At 51.7% G+C, this 10,431-nt stretch overlaps 1 protein-coding gene across 2 annotated transcripts in view; it reads right to left on the reverse strand.

Moving 5' to 3' along the window:
* The window catches only part of LOC115093978 (fibronectin type-III domain-containing protein 3A-like), a 249,858-nt gene extending 239,842 nt beyond the window's left edge, over positions 1-10,016 (reverse strand). The window contains exon 1 of one of the 2 annotated variants that reach the window (XM_029606523.1): positions 9,862-10,016. The gene's annotated coding sequence lies outside the window, so the exon portion shown is untranslated. Of the gene's footprint in view, positions 1-591; positions 862-9,861 lie in introns of those variants that run through there. The other variant, XM_029606522.1, reaches the window with a different exon arrangement.
* Positions 10,017-10,431: the final 415 nt, after the last annotated feature.

Here is a 10,431-nt window from a genome sequence, read left to right on the forward strand (position 1 = left end):
GTGGGCAAAAACTAATTTTGAACCAAAGGAAAGAACTAAGAGAGCGGGAAGGGAAGAAACAACCACACTCAAAGAACGATGGGTCTCGCTCAATCGCTTTGCAAACTGAACTCAAGTTATGTCAGCTACGTGGCATTTCCAGGCAGTACCTCCTGCGCCGCAGCCCGAAAGTAGTTAAAGACATTTTTCAAAAAGTTCCAGCATAAAGAGAGAGAGAGAGAGAGAGAGAGAGAGAGAGGCAAGCAGCAGCGGAGGTAAATTTCCCGAGCAGTGCAAAGGATTCTATTGCACCTAAAGCTTAATGTTGTGCACGACCCGGTCCCCTATCGCCAGGGCTGCAGGAGGGAAATATGCAGCCAGCCAGCTAGCCGCCCTTCCCAGGGACTACAAGAGGCCCTTCAAACCAGACAGGAATCTCTGGAGGGAGACGAAGAAAAAAAGTTGGAACGCACAGCCACTGGGGGGGGGGGGGGGGGGGGGGGGGGGGGAAAACATATGTGGGCACACTTATGTTTTGTTTTTAAGCCTTTCGAGGAATCCCGTCCCCAAGGAGCTTCCTCCCCCTCCCATAAACGTTTTCGCGGAACTTACCCCACCACTTAAAACGGTGCGAGACGTTACCCTGGGCGGGGAGCCACCAGCCCGCGCGCCTTCCTCTCGTCGGCTGCGTTTGTCGTTGCGGGCTAAGGGGGCTGTCGCGTGCGCTCCGTTTCCGTGTCTGGCGCTCCTGTCTCCCCGCCCCCTTCTCCTCTTCCTCCGCCTCCTCCGGCTAGCACGGCGGCGGTAGCAACAGATTCAGCCTCGGGACGAAGCAGCTCTGCGGGCTGACGCCACCGCCATGATGGAATGCGGGCGGGAACGCATGCGCGAGCGAGCGGCGGAGGTGGGGGCCGCGCGCGCGACCAGTCCGAGAGCAACACATCAGGGTTCCCGCGTGAGTGCGGCCAGCAACTGGAGGAGCACGGTGACCTGTACAGACACTACCCTGGCTCGCCGATCGCACGTAGCCAAAAGCAACGAGCAACAGGAAAGTCACTCATCCCTTTGTTTTTTTGTTTTAACTCTGGCACGCCGTAGCTCACGGACGACCGCCCCTCCCACCCTTGACCACACGACAACAGAGTAGGTAAACCAGGATAACTTTTATTAAGTGGAAGAAACGGCCACAGCCAAAATTTAACATTATAACCTTATTACTTTATATTGCAGCAGCTTAAACAATTGGCATTAGCTAAATGCCACGCCCTCACCGGTACCTTCCTTGTTCTTCCCACCCCAATGCTTTTTTGGAGACGGCAGCCCTCCATCCTTCCGCTCCGTGAAGGTGGTATACCATTGGCACCCCGCTCCGTGAATGCCAATCCCGCCTTCCGCTCCGTGAAGGGGAACACCCGCCACTGGCATCCCGCTCCGTGAACGCCTCCGTGGCTACTGCCGCTCCGTGCAGTATTCTGCCACCTCCTCCCACCCCTGGCCTTGCGGGCCGCGATTATTGCTTATGCCAGGCCTTCATCGGGCCACCCCCAGACCGGCCATTATCTCGGTCTCCGCCATGCTTAGTTATATCCATGCCCCCGCTTTCCCCCTATGCAAAGTCCTTGGTGCTGTGCTCCTCCCCTTCCCCCTCCCCCAACACCAAAAACTTCCCCTCTATGCAGTGATACATCCCCTTATGCTCCAGTGAGGGCACCCGCTGTTCCTTTTGTTATGGCTGTGACGACTTATCCCCCCAATCCCAGTATCCCCTTGCGCTGTGGGGTGGTGGGAGAGTTGCTCTCGCTTCCAGGCTGCAAATGTGCTCCCCCCGACCCTGCCCTACCTCTAAGTACCTGAGCTCAGAGACGCCGCCTTCCTTGTCTCATTGGCTCATGCTCAGGTTTGAACTGGCCCCTAATCCCATTGTCCGCCCCTCTCCGCACCTAGGCTGTGCCCCCCTCCCCCCCTCCCCCCTCCCTCTTGCCTGCCGCACGTCTGCCCAGTTATACGGCCCATACCGCGAGAGGCAGGGCCTCCTTAACTCTGGCACGCCGTAGCTTACGGACGACCGCCCCTCCCCACCCTTGACCACGCGACAACAGAGTAGGTAAACCAGGATAACTTTTATTAAGTGGAAGAAACGGCCACAGCCAAAATTTAACATTATAACCTTATTACTTTATATTGCAGCAGCTTAAACAATTGGCATTAGCTAAATGCCACGCCCTCATCGGTACCTTCCTTGTTCTTCCCACCCCAATGCTTTTTTGGAGACGGCAGCCCTCCATCCTTCCGCTCCGTGAAGGTGGTATACCATTGGCACCCCGCTCCGTGAATGCCAATCCCGCCTTCCGCTCCGTGAAGGGGAACACCCGCCACTGGCATCCCGCTCCGTGAACGCCTCCGTGGCTACTGCCGCTCCGTGCAGTATTCTGCCGCCTCCTCCCACCCCTGGCCTTGCGGGCCGCGATTATTGCTTATGCCAGGCCTTCATTGGGCCACCCCCAGACCGGCCATTATCTCGGTCTCCGCCATGCTTAGTTATATCCATGCCCCCGCTTTCCCCCTATGCAAAGTCCTTGGTGCTGTGCTCCTCCCCTTCCCCCTCCCCCAACACCAAAAACTTCCCCTCTATGCAGCGATACATCCCCTTATGCTCCGGTGAGGGCACCCGCCAAAGTAGGAAACAGTAAAACCTTATTTGTTTTCTACCCCCACTAATTACCGTATTTTTCGCTCCATAAGACGCACTTTTTTTCCCCAAAGGTGGGGGGAAAATGTATGTGCGTCTTATGGAGCGAATATAAAAAAAAAAACCAAACAAAAATCTAACAAACACCCCCCCCCCCCGACTCCCCCAAGACCTGCCGACTTAATTTCCTACAACCCCCCCCCCCCCAAGACCTGACAAATTAATTTCCTGCAACCCCCCACCCTCCTGACCCCCCCCCCAAGACCTGACAAATTAATTTCCTGCAACCCCCCACCCTCCTGACCCCCCCAAGACCTGCCAAACGTCCCTGGTGGTCCAGCGGGGGTCCGGGAATGATCTCCTGGGCGTGGGCCGTCGGCTGCCAGTAAACAAAATGGCGCCGACGGCCCTATGCCCTCCCTATGTCACTGAGACCGACCGCTGCTATTGGTCGGTCTCAGTGACATAGTGAGGGCATAGGGCCGTCGGCGCCATTTTGTTTACTGGCAGCCGACGGCTCACGCCCAGGAGATCGTTCCCGGACCGCTCCTGGACCCCCAGGGACGTTTGGCAGGTCTTGGGGGGGTCAGGAGGGTGGGGGGTTGCAGGAAATTAATTCGGCAGGTCTTGGGGGGGTCAGGGGGGTGGAGGTTGTTAATTTAAAGGGTTGGGATGGGGATGGGGGGGGGGGGGGTTTGGGGGTTCCCACAGAAAGAAAAATTTTCTGATCTGGGGAGTGGACCGAAATGGCCCTCCCCAGACCCGAAAACAAAATGGGGAGAAAAAAAAAAAACTATGCACTCCCCTAATTTGCTCCATAAGACGCCCAGACGCAGAGCCGGTTTAGCACAATTTTTTTTTTTTTTAATTTTCCCCCTCTGAATCCTAGGTGCGTCTTATGGTCAGGTGCGTCTTATGGAGCGAAAAATACGGTAACTAAAGCTTCTGTGGCCGTTTGCAGGGCGAGGATGAAGATATCTACCCCAACGTCTGATAAGTGAACCCCATCCGGCCTATACATGCCTGAACATGAGAGCGAAATATCATCATGCTTGATGACATATCCCCCTATAGCTCTCAACCACGTGCCCACTTCTTTATTTAATTTGCGCCTGCTTTTTTCGATGGATTTGTGCGACCTCGTGTCCCTCCATACCAATCGGGGGATAATGTGGGACCATACCAATACCATGGCTGGCCATATAGCCTTAATTGCAGTCAAGTCCTTCTTGATCGTGATTATTAAGTCAATGTTTTTGACTGCGACCAAATCGTTACCGCCCAAATGACAGATGATAATATCAGGCTGTGGTAGTTGCCTGGCGTATTGGAGGATGCAAGGCATTAGTTGGACCCACCTCATCCCTCGTTTGCCGAGCCAGAATAAGCTGGCCTTGCTACGCGGTATGCCCATGTGCTCGCTGGAGGTCTTTTTCTTGGTTCTAATGTGCGCCCAATAAATGTACGAGTGCCCCATGATCCATATCACTTTCGCGCTCCCCGCTGATGAGTCTATGATGGACAAAATAAAACGGTTATGTGTAACAGGACGGTAAATATATGCTTTTTATGTTTCCCAGTGAAACTGTTCATTGGGCTGTCTGGTTATTGGGTCGTATGTATGTTTTGAATTTACCGGATTTCCACCGCCCTAGCGCCTTAATGTGATCTTCGCTTAAACTGCTGCTGCTGGCAAAGGATGCTGCGCCTATTCGGAATGAATGTGTGTGATAAGCTCCCGCGTCTTCCCCTATCTTTTCCAAGCCTTTGCGTAGTATACTGATAAACTGGTAACGCGATAGCGCGTTGCCATCTTTGTGTTTTAGAAAGGGCCCTCCCCCCAGCGGGCGTACTTTGAGGTATTCTGTCGTAGCCCTTACGGGGCATATCTCCCCCGTATGAGCCGGGTATAATGTAATCCAGCGACCTACTGCCCGTTGATCAGTTTTTGCTCGCCTGAGAAAGATCTGTACCGTCTCCTTAACCAGCCTTATGTTTTCTATCAGGAGACCCCCATCCGATGCCCTGGTGGTCACCTTTGCCCTCGGGATAAGCTCGCTGTTTCTAAATGCCCAAAGAACATTAGTGAAAAAGCCACGGTCCATAGCTTTACCTCATAATTGTCCCAAACTAGGCTGGGGAGCTCCTTTACCAGTGCTTGTAGCAGCATTGGTGTGATAGGCTTTCTGGCGTCCCTTCTAACTGGTTCTTGTCTCCGCCAACCCTCTAATATCTTTTTTTTTATGAGAAAGGAGTTGCTAATTGTGCCTATACCCCATAGTTTGGAGACAAAAACAATAGCAGCTACATGTTGCCCTGCCTGTGCTCTTGATACCCCCGAGTTCTTGAGGTAGAGCAAGAACTCTGTTACATTTCTCTCTGTCATTACATTTCTCTCTGTCATTGTCCCCTGAACTTGCGTGTTATTCGATTGGCAAAATTTTTGGAACAAGCTCCAGCCGCGTGCATATGCTCTCCCCGTACTCTCTGCCAGAGCCGATCTCAATATGGAGGCGATTCCGGGCACCCTAATTCCCAAATCCGAGGAGGGACGCGATAAGGTTCATGCTCTGCTTCCGGAGCCAGGAATCTGAAACGAGACCACTGACAATGAGACAATGCATCAGCGATGCCGTTAGCTTCCCCCGGAACGTACTTAGCCTTAAAGACCAGGTTAATGCGCAGGCAGAGCAGTACTAAATCCCGCAATAGCCTAATGACCCTAGGGGAGTGAGCGGTGAGAGAATTTATCGCCTGTACAACCGCCATGTTGTCTGACCAAAAAACCACTCTTCTGTTGTGGAAACATGCTTTCCACATGAGTATTGCTGCAACAATGGGGAACAATTCGAGAAAAGTGATGTCTCTGAGTAAACCCATGGCTTCCCACTGTACTTGCCATCGTTCCGCGCACCATTTCCCAGCCAGATAGGCCCCAAATCCAGCGCTCCCCGCTGCGTCGGTGTAGAGCTGCAGCTCCCTATTGGTCATGATTGGGTCCCTCCAAACTGTCCGCCCATTATATTCCCCTAGGAATGTCTTCCATACTATGAGGTCCTCCCTGAGCTCCTTGGTGATTCTAATGAAATGATGGCTCCTGCGAATACCTGCTGTGGCTTGGGACAATCTTCTAATGAAGGGGCGACCCATGGGCATGATCTTGCAAGTGAAATTGAGGTGACCAATGAGTGACTGCATTTGTTTTAGCGTGATTTTGCGTGATTGTTCGGTAGTAGATATGTTGGCGCATAACGCTTCTAGTTTTGCGGGCGGTAGGCGTGTGACCATTTGCAGAGTATCAATTTCGATACCGAGAAATGACAATTTTTGTGACTGTCCTTCTGATTTGTGCTTAGCTAGCGGAATACCTAATTTGTCAGCTTTCCGGGTGAATGCTTCGAGGGCTTGCGCACAGGCCTGTGTGTCCCTATGGCCGGTAAACAGAAAATCATCCAAATAGTGTATGATTTTCCCTTTCCCGATGTCCTGCTCTACAGCCCATTGCACAAATGTGCTAAACCTCTCAAAGTAGGCGCAAGATATAGAGCAGCCCATCGGGAGGCATTTATCGAAGTAATATTTACCTCGGAATTGAAACCCCAACAGATGGAAGCAGCTTGGATGTATTGGAAGCAAGCGGAAGGCTGATTCAATGTCGGCTTTTGCCAACCATGCCCCTTGCCCCCAATGCCTCACCATGTCTAATGCCTGGTCGAATGAGGCATAGGCGACCGAGCATGCTTCGGGGTCCAAGTAATCATTCACTGACCCACCCTCTGGGAAGGATAAATGGTGAATCATTCGGAATTCCCCTGGCTCTTTTTTGGGAACCACCCCAAGAGGGGAAATCCTAAAATGAGGTAGAGGTTTGTCATTGAATGGGCCTTCCACCCTACCCATGTCGCTTTCTTTTTTGATCTTTAGTGCAATGACCTCTTCATTATTCCTCGCAGATAACAGATTCTTAGCCTCTGTGGCGGTTTTTGGCCCCATGAAAGGTATGTGAAAACCTTGGGAAAACCCTTCGTATAGCCATCTGGCCTCCTTGGGCTGATAACCCTTTAAACAGACCTGCAAGCTATGTATCTTAATGGGGGTAGGTGCTCTAATGAATTTATTGTTGCTCTGTGTGGGGGATGGTTCCTCCCCTTGAGCATTTTGTTTGAGGGTGGCCTGCACCGCATCCCATGCAGGCGTGTCTGAATTTGCAGGCAGCAGCGAATCTGCAAAAACCAGAGTTGAACAGCCTACAGATGGGAGTCCCCCCGCCCCTAAATCTAGTGGCTTGCCCCCACCTTTGCCCTTGACGAAAGGGCTGACCTTGCCGAAATGGAAATCTTCCCGTAAAAGTATGTTGGCGAGGAGTTAACCATGTACTCGGCTGGTATGCATTGCCAGCGAAGCCAGGGACAACCTCCTGCACCGGTCGGTACGGTGTGATTTTTGAGAGCCAGAGATCAATATCCTTGCGATCCCATTCTAAACCTGGGTTCACAGCCATATTCCTTCTGAACTGCTCATCATACTCCAACCAAGCCGTACCGCCATACGTGCGATAAGCACCACAAATGACGTCCTGGTAAGCAATTAAGGAGCAACATTTTTCAGGAAATTTTTGACCTATGATGGATGACAGAATTCTGAATCCTGCTGACCAATTAGCTAGCGTCTTAGCGATGAAGGGTTTCTCCCTAGCTGAGAGTTTGCACGCTTCGTGGCATTTGGGATCGGAACCCTCCCCTTCCTTCCTGAGCAGCTCGAATATATCTACATATTCGCTGCGCCATATTTTCTCTTTTAACGCCTCTGACACATGCGCGGTTAGTGAGCCCACTGTACATGTGTATTGTGCAGCGTTATTGCCATTCGTGGCTGAGCTACCAGTGGTATTGTGCCCATTGGTCCCCAGCTGACCCACCGTTGTTCCAACCGCTGTAGCTGTGGCTGGGGTTGGTGTCACAAGTAAAATATCCCCCATGGGTCGTCCTGACTGCCCTGTTTCCTGTGTTGGGCTAGTGTTAGCATTACCCTGCCCATGCCAGTTATCGAAAATAGCTTTCATAGCAGCGAAAATGTCAGTAGGAGCGCTTTGTGGCCCCAGCCACACTTCGCTGCCATTCCTTGGTGGTGGGTAACTGGGCTGTGTTGGGGGTACCTGCGCATTACCCTGGCCCCGGTTTAAATCAGGGTACTCACAGTTCTGTCCTTCTTGCGGTTGCCCGTGTTGTCCATGAGCTGTCTGTTGACGTGCTGGTGGCTGGGTGTTGCCAGCTGAACTGTTGGAGCTGCCCGCTGCACCGTGCTGTGGACCGATGGGCACTGAGCCAGGGGATGGGCTAGTGGTATGCGTTAAGGCATCCAGCATTGCCTTCACCCTGTCCGTGCCATGGATAGCAGCCGCTGACAAGGTTTGGTCCATGAGCTGACGCAGCTGTCGTTCGGTAACATTGCCGAAGTTCTCTCGTGGCGGTGCTGCAGGGGTCGGTGCTGCAGGGGTCATGCCCCGTGGAGGGGGCTGCTCCGGTACATAGCAGCCCAAATGGCTGATGCTACGCGGTTGTCGTGTGCTTGCGGATTTCCTCTTCTTATTCCTCTGTGTCTTGGTCTTACGTTTTTCGACTTCTGGCGTTGCCGAGAAGTTTTCCTGCAATTTGCTTGGCTTCCAAAGTGCTTGCTTGGCTGGAGCCTGAGCCTGGTCCGGCATAAGTGCGGACGGGGCAGAAGCCATAGCAAACTGAGTGGTAGCCATGCTGTGTAGACATATTAAATGGTTAGATCCCGCACAGTTTTGGGGGGGGGCATATGAATAGGTAGCCAAACGTGGGTGTGCGCACACCTGCTAAGGGGGGGTGGGTGGGGGAGGGGGCAGCGGCTGGGGGCGCACGTTTGGGCCCGGCAAGTTTGGGGGGGCTGGACGGGAATAGGATGGGGGTGGGGGCAGCTGAGGAAGGTTGGGGGGGGGGGGGGAGGGGCGGCCAGACTCCGTGGGGAGGCGGGAGTGCCGGCGCATGGGGGGGGGCCTGGGGAGTAAAAGAAAAGTAATAGTAAAAGAAAATCCTGAAAGTCCATGTGCTGACCTCCCAAAATGGCCGCTGCCATGTGCTGACCTCCCAAAATGGCCGCTGCCATGTGCTGACCTCCCAAAATGGCCGCTGCCATGTGCTGACCTCCCAAAATGGCCGCTGCCATGTGCTGACCTCTGCTGGTAAGCCCTTCCAATAAGAACCACAATACCATGCTAAGATGTAAGCCGACCTTTCATTAATATTTTAATTTACTTTGTATAGAGCTGCATAGCGGAGCCTAAATCATATCTATCAAGCTGAGGGTCCTGTACCCCTTATAATTCAGTATAAACGTGCACATGGGACAGCTGTCCCTTTAAATGGTAACCGAATACTAAATATCACCTTTAGGATTAATATAAAAAACATCCTGTTAACCTGGCTGAGCACTCAAATGCCGTACCGCTGTCCCATAGACATATCATCAGAATTCCCAACTACGGGATGCTGGCTACTTTTTAATTGTCAGATTACTTAGGTATAACAAAGCACATCCACAGGTTGTTGAGGTAGCATGGTAGACATGAAGCCTGCCCTCTTCCTAGCAATTTAGAGAGCGAGGGGTAAAGCAATACATAGAAAACGTCAATTTTAAAGTAAAGCAAGCCTACAAGATCAGTGCTCTAACCACTGAGCTACCAAGCCTGCTACTGCCAGCCATGTGCTCTAACCACCTATGCATTCACCATGTGCAGACCCCTTCAATGGCCTTTCTTAAAAGGCTACAAGTGAAAGATAACCAGCCCTACACTCTCTGCCCTTTCAATAAATACAGCAACATGCAGAGCAAGCATTGTGCTGAAAGCCAGCCATGAGTTCATAAAATATATATATAATAACAGGTAAAGTGTGGCCATGTGCCCATGGCGTTTCACTAAATATATAATAGTTAAAATATATATAACCAGCCATGTGCTAAGGCATTTCCTTAAATAAAATAACATTCCAGGCAGAAGCAGCCATGCATTCAAAGCCTTTTCATTAAATAAAGTACTGGTAATGCAGAGCCAGTTCAATGCAAAAAGGGGGGGGGGGGGGGTGAGCATACCTTCCAGACCTTAGCAACACAAAATTACCATTAATATTCTCAACATTTTGCCTATCAGCCACAAAATCTTTGTACTTTACCCAATGATGTAATCAAAGAAATCGTTCCTGCTCCTATAGCTGATCTGCTCCTCTTACAGCACAGCCGTGCTGGAGGCAAAGTGAAAGTAAAAGCAAAACTGTTGTAGCACAGCCGTGCTGGGATCAGCCTGTTGCTCTCGCTTCCAGGCTGCAAATGTGCTCCCCCCACCCCGCCCTACCTCTAAGTACCCGAGCTCAGAGACGCAGCCTTCCTTGTCTCATTGGCTCATGCTCAGGTTTGAACTGGCCCCTAATCCCATTGTCCGCCCCTCTCCGCACCTAGGCTGTGCCCCCCTCCCTCTTGCCTGCCGCACGTCTGCCCAGTTATACGGCCCATGCCTCGAGAGGCAGGGCCTCCTTTAATCCTGTTTTGGCGTGAACTTTTACACTGGAAGTACCGCGTGCCAGCAACTGAGCCTCTATTGTACTCTTTCAGAAATAATGCGATTTTTTTTTGTTTATATCAGACTGATGCCTACTTACAATAAAATAATCAAAAAAACTCAATGGGAACTTGTCTCATAGTTTTTGCTTCTGTACAAAAAGTACTGAGATATTTTGATTGCTGAA

This window comes from Rhinatrema bivittatum, chromosome 6 (genome assembly GCF_901001135.1).
Source record: "Rhinatrema bivittatum chromosome 6, aRhiBiv1.1, whole genome shotgun sequence".
NCBI lineage: Eukaryota > Metazoa > Chordata > Amphibia > Gymnophiona > Rhinatrematidae > Rhinatrema > Rhinatrema bivittatum.